Source organism: Siphateles boraxobius, unplaced genomic scaffold (genome assembly GCF_051911475.1).
Source record: "Siphateles boraxobius isolate OS27281-9 unplaced genomic scaffold, OSU_SipBor_1 73, whole genome shotgun sequence".
Lineage (NCBI taxonomy): Eukaryota > Metazoa > Chordata > Actinopteri > Cypriniformes > Leuciscidae > Siphateles > Siphateles boraxobius.
Genome location: NW_027509201.1, coordinates 1,240,192 through 1,255,000, shown reverse-complemented (window position 1 = coordinate 1,255,000; position 14,809 = coordinate 1,240,192). Strand labels below are relative to the sequence as shown.

The 14,809-nt window shown below is 41.1% G+C and overlaps 1 long non-coding RNA gene across 2 annotated transcripts in view; it reads right to left on the bottom strand.

The window, feature by feature from the left end:
- Positions 1 to 4,938, bottom strand: part of LOC143724407 (uncharacterized) — a 44,065-nt gene extending 39,127 nt beyond the window's left edge. For both annotated transcript variants that reach the window (XR_013197368.1, XR_013197369.1), the window contains exon 1: positions 4,845 to 4,938. This is a non-coding gene — a long non-coding RNA (uncharacterized LOC143724407). The remainder of the gene's footprint in view (positions 1 to 4,844) is intronic.
- Between the last annotated feature and the right edge of the window lie 9,871 nt (positions 4,939 to 14,809).

Below are 14,809 nucleotides of genomic sequence, written 5' to 3'. Positions count from 1 at the left end.
ACGAGGGCAACGGCGTGACTCCTGAAGCGGTCAAGGAGCTTCGTAAGGCTACGGATTTAGCCTTAAGAGCCACCAAGCATACCGCACGCGCTATAGGTCGCTCTATGGCTGGTTCTGTTGCGGTGGAGCGCCACTTGTGGCTTAATCTCACGGAGATCCGTGACAAAGAGAAGGTTTTCCTCTTGGACGCCCCCATTTCTCAAACGGGGTTGTTTGGTGAGGCGGTCAACACAGTGGTTGAGAAATTCCGCTCCTCCAAATCCCAATCGGCCGCGTTCAGACAGTTCATGCCCAGGAGGGCTAGGGAACCTTCTGCTCCCGCCCCGGTGCGACCCAGAGAACGTCCCTCTCATAGACCGGATTTCTCTTCCAGAAGAAGCGAACCAGGGCATCTCCCACCTACCACGGTTTGGGGAGCCCGCGGTCGCCCGTTTCCCCGTCAACGGCCTCACAAGCGCCTCCAGTTGAGGCGGTCCGACAAACCGACTGCTCCGGCGGCCCAGAGCCGTTCCTGACCTTCCGGTCAGAAAAAGGAGAGCTCCTCTGCTTCCTCAAGGTTGGGTCAGACCGCACAAGCGTTTCTGCCCACCTCCCAGCTCTCCTTTCCTTGCCCTGTCACCTTCGCCACTCAGAGTGTCTCGAAGTGCAGGTCATATTTCACCTTCTCTACTCAGTCTGGTGCGGGAGGAAGGAGACGCTTTCTGCTTTCTCCCCTCACCCCCCACACTCTCTATAACTACCGGCCGCATCCTCGGAGGCACTTTCCGTTTTCCTCCGGAGCAGGCGGATCTGGTCACCATGACCCCAGCATCGATGCCTCCCATCACGTGCCAGGACGCCGATGGCCCTCCTGCACAGTCAACCTCTTTACTCCAGGAGCGTCAGCACGGCACCCTCACTCAGGTATGTCGTCTGCATTACAACATCCCTCCTCCTCTATCACATTTCCTTCCAGAGTGGGAGCGCTTACCAGGGGTATCGTCTTGGATTCTTCGCACAATTCGGTTCGGCTACACTCTTCAGTTTTGCCGCAATCCCCCCTGTTTCAACGGGGTGTTTCCTACTGTAGTAGACAGCGCCACTCAGGCTTCTGTACTTCAGCAGGAAATCTCTTCCCTCCTTCTCAAAGGAGCAATAGAGGAGATTACTCCAGGGGAAACCGAGCGGGGCTTTTACAGCCGTTACTTCCTGGTCCCGAAGAAGGGCGGCGGTTTGCGTCCCATACTGGACCTCCGCCGACTGAACTTCGCCCTTTACAAAGGGAAATTCAAAATGTTGACGCTGAAAGCTATCATATCTCAGATTCGGCCAGGGGATTGGTTCGTGACGATAGACCTAAAGGATGCTTATTTTCACATCCAGGTTGTTCAGCGACACAGGCAGTTCCTCAGGTTCGCCGTTGGAGGAAGGGCGTTCCAGTACAGGGTCCTTCCCTTCGGCCTATCTCTGGCCCCGAGGACATTTACAAAGTGCATGGATGCAGCTCCGGCCCCATTGCGGCTCCAGGGCATCCGTGTTCTAAATTACCTAGACGATTGGCTCATTTTAGCCCAGTCCAGGAACCTAGTGGCCCACCACAGAGACATCGTTCTGAGTCATATCCAGTCTCTCGGTTTGAGGTTGAACTCGGAGAAGAGTGTTCTTGCTCCGGCTCAAAGCACCCTTTTCTTGGGGGTGCACATGGATTCCGTTCTCATGCAGGCCCGCTTGGCCCCTGCACGGATTTCCAGCCTGATGACATACTTGGCTCGTTTTTTTGCTAGGCCATCATGTGTCTGTGGGCACCTGCCGCAGGATGCTGGGCCTTATGGCCGCGGCCTCCTCCGTGCTACCGCTGGGCCTACTCCACATGAGACCCTTCATGTGGTGGGTGAAACTCTCAGGGGTTCGACCCTCCGGGTCAACCCTTCGCCTACTGAAGGTATCGCGCAGTTGCTTTCGAGCCCTGTCAGTTTGGCGGGACCCTCTTTTTCTTCGGAAAGGGATCAGCATGGGTGCGGTATCTTGTCGCCAGATGATTACGATGGATGCCTCTCTCACCGGCTGGGGAGCAGTTTTCGAGGGCAGACCAGCGTGTGGGGTCTGGACCGGAGAGGCTCTCTCTTGGCACATAAATTGCCTGGAGTTAAGAGCCGTTTTTCTGGCTCTGCATCATTTCCTCCCTCTTCTGGAGGGTCACCATGTCATTGTCAGAACAGACAACATGGCAGTGGTGTCTCATGTGAACCGGCAGGGTGATTCTCGGTCGCGCACCCTAGACAGGCATGCGCGTCACCTTCTCCTGTGGTCTCAGAGCAGATTCCTATCTCTAAGAGCGGTTCATGTCCCAGGGGTTCTGAACCTCGCGGCATATTTTCTGTCGAGACAGAAACTCAGATCGGGGGAATGGATGTTGAACCGCCAGACGATGGCCCTGATCTGGGAGGTTTTTGGAGAGGCGGAGGTGGACCTCTTTGCATCTCAAGAGTCGTCCCAATGCCCGCTTTGGTTCTCCCTGAGTCCCCCGGCCCCATTGGGGATAGATGCGTTCGCTCACCCTTGGCCAACGCAGAAACTCTATGCCTTCCCGCCCATCAAACTGATCCAGGCGGTCTTGGCCAGAGTGAGAGAGAGCGGAGTCCGCCTCCTCCTGGTAGCTCCGTTCTGGCCATCTCAGCCATGGTTTTCGGAGCTAATTCCTCTACTGGAATCTTCCCCCTGGAGGATCCCGGTCAGGGAAGATCTTCTGTCCCAGCTACAGGGCAGGATATGGCATCCTCGCCCAGACATGTGGAAGCTGTTCGTTTGGCCGATCAGAGGCCGTCGGCATTAAGCTCTGGTCTCCCAACTGACGTTCAGGAGACCATTGCGAGTGCTAGAGCCCCTTCTACAAGGAGATTATATTCTTCCAAATGGAGGGTGTTTGAGACTTGGTGCTTAGCACATGATAGGAGCCCAGTTAACTGCCCTGCTGGTTCAGTACTGGAATTCGTGCAGAAGAAGTTTGCTGCTGGAGCAGCCGCTACCACTCTCAGAGTTTATGTCGCGGCTATTGCAGCGCATAGGGAATCGGATGAGATTCCCCTGGGCAAATTAAGGTTAGTTTCTGCCTTCATGCGTGGGGTGAAGCGCCTGAAACTGGCTCGCTCCCCTAGAGTTCCCCCATGGGATCTTTCTGTTGTCTTAGAGGGTTTGACGAAAGCCCCCTTTGAGCCCTTGGAGTCAGCTCCGGAGAGGATTCTGACTCTCAAGGTTTCTCTTTTGTTAGCTTTGTCCTCATTAAAGCGGGTGGGAGATTTACAAGCTCTTTCTGTAAGCGAGTCTTGCTTGGACTTTGCCCCTGGCCTGGTCAAAGTTTCCTTGAGGCCGAGACCAGGGTATGTCCCCAAGGTTCTTTCCTCAACTTTCCGCTCACAGGTAGTTAACCCTAACGCTTTCCACCCTCCTCCATTTTCGTCTGAGGAAGATAGGAAGCTTAACTTGCTCTGCCCAGTTCGTTCTCTTAAGATATATGTAGACCGCTCAGGCGGTTGGAGGAAATCTAACCAGCTTCTGGTTTGCTTCGGTGCTAGCCGCCGTGGGCTTGCTGCATCAAAGCAGAGGATTTCTCACTGGGTCACAGAGGCTATCTCGTTGGCTTACGAGGTGCGTGGCTTGCCTTCACCTCTTAGCATTAAAGCACATTCCACCAGAAGTGTAGCATCTTCTCAAGCTCTTTTCAGAGGAGCACTTTTGGGGGATATTTGTGTTGCGGCAGGCTGGTCCTCTCCGCACACTTTTGTAAGGTTCTATAGCTTGGATCTTGACATGACCCCGGGTTCCCAGGTTCTTTCTGTTTGAACTCATTTCGGTCGTTGTTTCTTTTATCTACCAGTTATAAAAGCGCTCTGGCTTGGCGAGTTTGGTAGTCCATTCCCACTGCGCTTTCCGCAGCGTTGAGTGAACCTATGAAAGAGAACGTCTCTGGTTACTTGCGTAACCTATGTTCTCTGAATAGGGAACGAGACGCTGCGCTAGCGGCCAAGCTCCTCGCGCTGCTGACAGTTTCTTTTCGGCAGAGAAATCTGAGGAGCAGATGGCGCGCGCGCGAATATGTAATGATGCGACGTAAGAGCGTCGGGGCGGAGCCATATCGCGCGGACGCCATCAGCCAATGAATTGGCGTGATTCTATAAGGCTTCAGACAATCGGCACATTCAGAGAATATCCCACTGCGCTTTCCGCAGCGTCTCGTTCCCTATTCAGAGAACATAGGTTACGCAAGTAACCAGAGACGATATTTTGACTTAAAAGACAATTAAAAAAAATTGTGAATGGACTTTTACGTCGCCTGATTAAAATGTGAGTGGTGATTGCCTGTTTAAACTCACTGCCACAATGACAGGGTGCAGTTTGTGGTTGCTAGGGCGTTGCTACAGTGGTTACTAAAACGTCATTGGTGGTTGCCATGACATTGCTATGTGGTTGCTAAGATGTTCTTGATGGTTGCTAGGGCGTTACTATGTGGTTGCTAAGAAGTTCTTGGTGGTTGCTAATATGTTCTTTGCGGTTGCCAGGGCATTGCTAAAATGTTCTTGATTGTTTCTAGGGCGTTTCTATGTGGTTGATAAAATGTTATTGGTGGTTGCTGGGCATTGCTAGGCTGTTCTTTGTTAAAGTTCTTATGATATTCTGGTCTCTTGATTTAGCTCAGGTCCCTCCTTCAGTATTGTACTCATTTTATCAGTGGAAATCATTCATCCAGTCACTCAAAAAAGAAACCGCACACCTCTCCTAACATTCAACACAATAACCGTCTCTTTGAAGGCATTTCAGACCATTAGTCTTTGAAAACACTAATGCTCAAACACAAAGATGTTCCCTACCTTCCTGTAGCTCTCTTCTTAATCTTATTATCCTGCTGTCATCAGTGTCTGGACTAATGCCTCTTTGGTTCGTCTTCCATTAGCAGTTTTTTCAGCAAACAAACACACCAGCGTCTCTTTCTTTCACCTGTTTACCCAGATGTGAGATCCGTCAAAACCACACGAGTCTACAGTAAACCACAGAGTCCAGTCAACGCAGAAATACATTTGAGTGAAATCAACAACTTGTGGCTCATTGCACTGGCTTTAAGCACTTTTTGTCACTGAGCTCCTCTGGCGATCAGTTGTTGAAATCAAAAACATGCATGATACACTCTAAAAACTGCTGGGTTGTTTCGACCAACTTTGAGTCAAATATGGACAAACCCAGCCGTTGAGTTAGATTTTTACATTAAATCTTTAACCCAACATTTGGGTTTGTCCATATTTGACCCAAAGTTGGGTTGAAACAACCCAGCAGTTTTTACAGACACATTTTTTCGAGAAGTTTACAGTGATAAAAGAGGTCGGGAGTTTCCACCACTAACAATCATAATTAATGACTATTTACTCTGTAATTTGTGCAAAACTGTGATGCATGACAGGTCCAAAAAGTGGGTAATTGTCGTGCATTCTCTAGGCACAGAAAAATACTAATTTAATCTCAGTAAAATACACACATTTTATGTTGCCATGTTAACATAATACTATAATAAACCATAAAATGACTGTAAAAACAATTCAAACAACTTTACAGCTCAAATAATACACGCGTTCTCTCAGAAGGATTCATTAAAGTGCTTTTAAATCCTCTTTTTAATTTGTCCCCTTTCACTTCCATTGTAAATTCCTCACCATAACCTTGATTTTTTTATGAAATGAATACAAGGGATGAGTCAAAAAGTATTTTTTATGGTAATCAACATTACGCCACAAATGCAATTGAGCTTAAATTGTTTTGAACCCGGAATATTATTTTAATGTGCCATTTAATTGTTTACATGATCATGGCAGATTTCGACATAAGAGTGTCTGAGAGAGTGAAGCGAATTTGCCTCAAGCTCTTTCAGAAAAATAATTAAATTACTTAAATTGCTTCTTTTCTCAGCTTCAGGCCCCATTAATCATGACAAATGTGAAACAGGCATAGTGTCATTGTATTTCTTACATACTGTAAGGTCTCACAATGCATAAAAAAAGCACATTCTTACACTCAAAAGCTCATGTCTAATGACGCAGACATACGAAACGTCATGCTTAATTTCTCAATCGAGAAAAGGAAAAACTTTTTTCTATTGCACTTTTGCAAGGAAGAAGCCCTTAGTTAAATGCAATGCAACATAAAATGTGTATTTTACTGAGACAAAAGTTGTGTTTTTCTATACATAATGCACGACAATTACCAACATTTCGGACCTATTATGCATCACAATTTTGCACAAATTGATGCACATTTTTTCTATCTTGCACAGAAAGTGAGCAGAGAAAGTTCAGCACACAAGAATGCATCATCGTTCAGGCGTCTGCTAGTAAAGAGACCTTTGGAAAACAGAGTAAATAGTCATTAATTATCACTGTTAGTGGTGGAAACTCCCGACCTTTTTTATCACCGAAAACTTCTCAAAAAAATGTGTCTGTGTTATCATACATGTTTTTGATTTCAAGAACTGATCGCCACAGAAGCTCAGTGACAAAAAGTGCTTAAAGCCGATGCAGTGAGCCACAATATATATATATATCTGAATACTGTGAAATATATAAAAGTAGTGATGTGGCTTGAGTTGTTTTGTATGGTGATATATAGTGTGCAACTGTACACATATCACCAGGGTTTCACATGTTTCTCATACAGTTTATATTCAAACTGTTTGCATTATAATATTACTTTTGAAGCTGTTTTTGCACTTTCCGACGCATTCATTATTAATTATAAATATATATTATTATTATATTAGAATTAAAAATAATTACATCATATACCGTTGCCACTTTAGTTTACTATGAGTGACAATTCATAATATCCATTAGTATTTTGACGCCTTTGATGCTTTAAAAAGTCCAATTATCTGAAATAATAATTTGACATTTTGGAAATTTCTAAGAGCAGGTTCTTACATCAGATAAAGGCCGAGAATTTACAGAAAATGATCATGAGATTAGCTGGAGATGCTTGCTTTAGCGCTTCAGATGAAAGTGTTTGTTCACATTGCCAGTCATTCAAGTAAAAACTCCCCATGAGGGTTTTCTGAAAAGCTTCACTGTGCTGATGAGATTTGAAAGGTCATGGCCATTAAAACCGAACCTCAGCAGATAAAACTTTTATAAAAGTGGAGGTTATTAATATAGAGTAAGTAAACACAGCACTGGTTTTGCAATACCACTGCAGCATTGATATTGTATGCACAGATAATTTTTTTGGAGCAATGTATAACATTAAAAACGTTTAATGGCTAAGTAAAAGGGGTGCCAAAGTTGCAGTGCATCTTGTAGACCACTTTGATATGAATTATTAATTAAGAAATTTAACTTTGTAAACTAACAAGCTGTCTCACGTCACTGAGGTCAGATAAATCCCATCATAGCCTCTTTCAACTAGATATCATCATATAGAGACTGTGTCTGTTCCCCGAATTAGGAAATACAGAAAACTCCTAAACCCATTTAAGGCAAAAAATATAATTGATGTTCAACAAATAAAAAGCAGATATAATACGGATGAACAAATTATAAAGCTTGGGTTGCTGAATATTTTTGATCCCTTACTTCAAAAGCACTTATTGTTAATGATATGATTACAGATTATAACCTAGATGTGCTGTGTTTGACAGAAACCTGGCTAAAACCAGACGATTACATTACTTTAAATGAGTCCACCCCATAAGATTACGGTTATAAACATGAACCTCGTATGAAAGGCAGAGGGGGAGGTGTTGCTGTAATTTATAGTAATATCTTTAGAATTACTGAGAAGTCTTGTTTTAAATATAATTCTTTTGAAGTGTTGGTGCTTAATGTAACAATATATAGTGTAAGTGATAAATCCGTTTGATATTTGTGCTGGCTACTGTATACAGGCCACCAGGGCACCATACAGACTTTATCAAAGATTTTGCTGATTTTCTATCAGAGTTAGTATTGAATGCAGATAAAGTCCTAATTGTTGGTGATTTTAATATACATGTAGATAACGAAAAAGATGCATTGGGATAGGCATTTAAAGACATTCTGAACTCTATTGGCGCTAGACAACACGTGTCAGGACCCACTCATTGTCGTAATCATACTCTAGATCTAATATTATCACATGGAATCAATGTTGATGCCGTTGAAATCTCAGATCATTATCTAGTCTCTTTTATACTTCATTTACCCAAGGCTTCAAAGTCGACTCCGTGTTACAAATATGTTAGACCTATCACTTCTGCCACTAAAGATCGCTTTATTAATAATCTTCCTGATCAGTTTCATCATCTCGGCATCCCAGATAGCTTAGAAGACTTCGATATTGCGACAGAAACTTTTGACTCTCTCTTTTCCAACACTTTAGACACAGTTGCTCCTTTGCACTTAAAGAAGTTTAAAGAAAATAGTCCAACGCCGTGGTACAACGAGCACACTCAGGCCCTTAAGAGAGCAGCCAGAAAAATGGAGCGAAACTGGAAGAAAACAAGAGTTTTTTTCGCATTTCATGGAAAGAGAGCATGATTGCATACAGAGAGGCCTTAAAAGCTGCTAGATCTGCTTATTTTTCAACCCTATTAGAAGAAAATATACAAAACCCTAGGTATTTATTTGAAACAGTGGCTAAATTAACGAAAAATAAAGCTTCAACCCCAGATGTTTCCAAGCAGCACAGCAGTAATAGCTTTATGAACTTCTTCACTTATAAGATTGATAATATCAGGGAGAAAATTATATATATGCAATCGTTTTCTACAGTATCACATCAGACAGTGCATTGTAGTCTCCTTGAGGAAAAATTTGATTAATTAATTGCTATAGGAGAGGAAGAATTTTCTAAACTCGTTAAATAATCTTAATCGACAACTTGTATGTGTCACGGTGTATGAATTCATTGTCTCTCTCTCGTCTTGCGTGCTGTTGTGTGTGTGTGCGTTAATTGTGGGCGCGGTCACTGATCAGCGATGATCAGCAGCGCCAGCTGGCTTCAATCTGTTTTACCCTTTATATGTTCAGTAACTGGTGTCTCATGTTGTCAGATCGTTGTTCTCCCGGTGTGTTCCTGTGTCCCGAGTATTGTTGGCCTCCTGTGGATTCCCTGTTTCGTCTTCAATTCTTCTTCGAGTTCCTTGCACCTCCACGGATTCCACTTCACTCACAGATCACCTGCACTGGACTGGGAGCACTTCACTGGTTGTTCACCGAGGTCCCTGCGTCACTCTACATCTGCGCTGGATTCCGCCCGATCCACTGTTCCTCTTCAGCTGTGTGATTTCCCTGTGTTGTGACTCTGATCATTTATTACTTACCTCTAATAAAGCATTTTGCTATTGCATCTTTCTCCTGTGTTACGTAACAGTATGTTAGACCCTATACCGACTAAGCTACTGTAAGAGATGCTTCCAGAGGTCATATATCCTCTTCTTAATATCATTAATTCATCTTTGACATTAGGATACGTACCAAAAACTTTTAAGCTGGCTATGATTAAACCGCTTGTTAAAAAAACACAACTTGATCCTACAGAATTAGTAAATTACAGGCCAATCTCGAATCTACCTTTTCTGTCAAAGATACTAGAAAAGGCAGTATCCTCACAACTGTGTTCCTTTCTAGAAAGAAATGGTATCTGCGAGGATTTCCAGTCAGGATTTAGACCGCACCATAGTACTGAGACTGGTCTCATTAGAGTCAAAAATGATTTGCTCTTATCATCTGATCGAGGTTGTATCTCTCTATTAGTGCTACTTGATCTTAGTGCTGCATTTGATACTATTGACCACAACATTATTTTGAATAGACTCGAAAATTATGTTGGCATTAGTGGAATTACATTAGCATGGTTTAAATCATACTTATCTGACTGTTATCAGTTTGTAGCAGTAAATGAAGAGATGTCTTATCGATCACAAGTTCAGTATGGCGTACCACAAGGCTCAGTACTAGGACCTTTGTGGTTCACTCTGTACATGCTACCTTAAGGAGATATCATTAGGAAGCATGACATTAGTTTTCACTGTTATGCTGATGATACTCAGCTCTATATTTCTTCAAGCCCTGACGAAACTTACCAATTCACAAAAATAACGGAATGTATAGCTGATATAAAAACTGGATGACTAGTAATTTCCTACTACTTAATTCTGAAAAAACAGAGATTCTAATTATTGGACAAAAAACTTCCTCATGTAATAACCTAGAATACCGTCTAACACTTGATGGCTGCTCTGTCAAGTCCTCGTCGTCGGTTAGGAACTTGGGTGTGTGGGTGTGTGTTTGCTCTTTGATACCAATCTTTCATTTGAAAGTCACATGTCTAGTGTCTGTAAAACCGCATTTTTCCATCTTAAAAATATATCTAAATTACGTCATATGCTCTCAATGACAAATGTGGAACAGTTAGTTCATTTTTTCATGACATCAAGGCTAGATTATTGTAATGCTCTACTGGGTGGTTGCCCTGCACGCTTCATAAACAAACTACAGCTAGTTCAAAACGCAGCCGCTAGAGTTCTTACCAGAACCAGGAAGTACGACCATATTAGCCCGGTTCTGTCAACACGGCATTGACTCCCTATTAAACACTGTATACATTTTAAAATATTGATGATTACTTACAAAGCAATAAATTGTTTAGCTCCCCTGTACTTGAGCGAGCTCTTAACGCATTATAGTCCTTCACGTCTATTGCGATCTCAAAGTTCTGGCCAGTTGATAAAATCTAGACTAAAAACACATCTCTTTGATCTAGCATACACATAACACATTATAGACTTCTATAATTCAATGTTAGGCAGCATAGATTAGGACACAATGATTGTGTTAAGTTTAATGGATGAAAAATATGGTTGTAATATAATAATGAAAATTACATGAAAATAAAAAAGTACAAAAAACAAACAAACGTGCATTTAATAATAAAATAAAATAAAAGTGGTGCCAAAGTTGCAGTGCAAGGTTGCAAGTTTGACCACTTTGAATTTAATTATTAATTAAGAAAATTAAACTCCATAAAATTGACTAGAATTGGCAAATAGGATTCTGTTAAGTTTATAGATGAAAAATATTGTTGCAATGATTAAAAACTACATGAAAATGAAAAAAGTAGAAAAGAAATAGGCTAAATAAAAGAAAAAACACGTTCAATAATTAAGTTAAAAAAAGTGGGGTAAAAAGTGCAGTGCATCTTTTTGACCACTTTGAATTGAATTATTGATGAATATATATGACACAAAATTGCAAAATAGACAAAAATAATTGTTAAGCTGGAAGATAATGGATGAAAAAATGTTTTAATATAGTCACGAAAAACTACATGAAAATTAAATAAATAAATAAATATTAATATTAGTTAATATTTATTTATTTGTTTAATCTAAAATTAGTAAATATTAATTTCTAGTAAATATTGTAGAATTAAAATACTGTAAAATTTTAAAAAAAGTATTTACTTTGATTAAACTGTATGCATATCAGTATTATGTCATTATACTATTGGTCACCCAATTCTGCACCCATTTTAAACACCCAATATCGGCTGTTTAAAAAACGCATCTCGGTCACACCACTACTGTAAAATACCTCATTTCAATGACCTCATTAAGTGATGCAAAGACCTTTTAACATTGTTATTTTGCTCCAACAGTCACAGAATTGACCTCGGTGTAAAACAAAGCTCTCAAAGAGACCCGTTACGTAAAGCAGTGAACAAGCCCGCGCCGAGTGACCCAGTTCCAGCAGATGCATGCTACAATTTCAGTTTTAAACCTGTCCATGATACAATTTCAACCAGCCAATCAAATCTCTGATTTGTGACTGCGAGCAGTGTGTGTGTGTGTGTGTGTGTGTGTGTGTGTGTGTGTTTGCTGTGCTGTGTCTCATGGGGGATTACGTGTCTTATGGCTTTGATGTGCGCGACGCTGCCAGGGATATTTTCTGCTGCACATTAAATGCACCAAAACAGAACATCAATGCACAACGAAGGCACAGATGCAATAGGAACATTTCTTCGTTTTAAAGTGCCCTATTACGCTACTCCGATTGGTTTACATGAAAAAATCAAAAATCACTTCTCATAATAAACATTGCACATCACCTCATTTCTCAAAGGCCGCATGTACATTACATTGTTCAAGTGACCCAATTCCAATTGTTTCCTCCCATGTGGCACAGATCGGATATGACCCAGGAACATGTAAGCAGGAAAAAAGCACATGGATTCTGATATTCCCAAATCGGTTTCTGGCCTCATTCATATGCCGAAATAAATCTGTTCAGTGCATTTGTGTCTGACATGTAACCGGATATGTCTATCAATGCAAGTGTAACGTCATTGAAAAAACGAATAATAGTGGCGAATGACGTCAACTCAGATGGACATCATCCGCGATCACATGACTCTTATCAACAGAAAGCAAAAGCGTGTATCATTTCATCTGCGTCCATTGCAAATCGGTTTAAGGTTATCTGGGTCAGTACGTCTACCTTGGGTGGTTTCACCAAGTGTATAGTGTAAATGCAGATATCAAATTTGGGCCACTTTTAAAAGAAGATGTAAGCTTGTCATCAAAACAAAAAAAATCGGATATGGTCCACAAATCAGAATTGGGCATCAAGACCTGCAGTGTAAATCCGACCAAAGAGTCTGAAAACGGTCGTTCGTTCCATTTCTTGAGCTACTCTGTTCTGATTGGTCAGACTGCCCAGTCTGTTGTGATTGGCCGACCACTTACAGCGCAGTCAGAAACAAAATACCTATTACTATATCTGCATTTCACTTCAGGAGGCTTCCTTAGCACTTTGGCTTTGGTTTTTCCATATCAATTCCAGCGTAAGTCCTCATCCAGAAAACAGCATGTTCTCAACATGAACAACACAACATAAACTCTTCCAGTCTCAGATACAACTACAGTGTTTGAGGGCGGGGCAAAGATGATGTCGTTCACAAGCAGCCAATGACAACCGTAGCCTGGAATTATGCAAATTTGTTACACTGTTACATAGGAATGTAACAGGAAGTGAGACTAGAATTACTGACGACTCGTTTCAGCAGTTCAGAATCGATTCTTTCTTTTAGGAGATAATAACTTTATTTGTCGTGCACTTTGATCTTTAAAACTTTGCAGGCCTTTTCCATTCACAAACGCTCTATTACACACTATGACAGGTAATATTCACTAAAATCATAATAGAGGCATTTTAAATGAGTACATTTATGTGCATGATCTTATACTGATTACACTAAACTCAGCATCCTAAACATGCAAGGCAAAGTCTCTGGTGAAAGTCATTTAGCGGTCTACAATGAAAGTGAAAATACAATATACTGAGCGCTGCATTGATGACGTATTTGTATCTTTGTAGGCCAAACCGGAAGATTGCATCAACAAAAACCTTTGGAATATTGCAGAAGATAAGCACTGTGACCAACACAAGTTTATGATTCTTACACGTTTTGTTCATCATGATAATTGTCACAAATGAGCCTAAATACAATCGACAGAAGTGAAAAGCTAAACTGTTGCACAACTTCAACGTCACCACCATTAAGCTTCAATGACTCTTACTTCATTTATAAACATCACTGAAAGTTTGAGATAAAATAGTTTGTCTGACTATGAACACGAGTAGATGAATGATGTTTAATGTCACTGAAAACATTTAAGACACTTGTTCACCTTATTCAAGAAATGAAACGCTTAAAACAAAAAAATCACAAGTGGGTATTACTGATATATTTATGTCGTAGAATAAAACGTGAAAATATCTTGAGCTTGTGTTGAGACCTTATTTCAGGCATTTGACCCGTTAAAAAATTATCAGGATGATGGAAACGTGTGCTAAACTTTTAGTTTTATTTATTTTAGTGCATCAAGTTAAACTAAATGAAAATGAGAAATGTTGCTGAAATAAAATAAGTTTAAGTTTAAAAAAAAATGTATTTCAAGACAAAAAAATTTATTTTTCTGGTCTTAGTTTTTGTTAACGATAACAATTTTTGATGTCAAGATGTCATTTCAAAATCTCAAGTAAACATCCGTTGAGCAGTTTGTGCACATAAACACACAAATAAAACACAAACCTCATCCAAAACCCTTTCCAGCACAAACGCAGTGAGTTTTCGTTTCTCTCTTTCGGTTGGGAATCAGGCCACACAGCGTTACAGTTACACACTGATAGGAAGTTGCACAAGGTTAATGAAAAAACCACTGCCAAAACCCACAAACTGCTCAGTGCTGATGCAATGAGATGAATGCTTCTGCGTGCGTGTGTGTGTGTGTGTGTGTGTTAGCAGACTCTGGTTAACGGGAGGAGAACGAGCCCTGGAGGAGGACGTTTGTCTGTCTAGTGTCAGATCAGAGAATGACGGACACATGGAGAGCAGATACCAGCAGAAAAACATTGTGACAGTGACTGAAGCAATTATTCATATTAATCACACCAACGTGAAGTCATTTACAGCAGAGCTTCTCAAATGGGTTTGCATCAATTGCTGAAATAAAAATATATTGAAACAAATATAAAAATTATTTTAAATTCACAGTATTACATAAATATTTAGTATACTATTATATAGTAAATAGTTAAATATTTGAAACTATCAGACAGACCATGGTATAACTAAATCTAACACTGAAAATTTTTTTTAAAAAAATGATGCAGATATATAAAACAACAAATGTATTAAAATGTTTTCCAAAAGTAAATGAAAACTAAAAAAAAAAAAAAAATTCAAAATAATAATAAAAACTATAATAGCATCTTAAAATAACACTGATCGAGACCCATCAGTTGAAAAAACACGA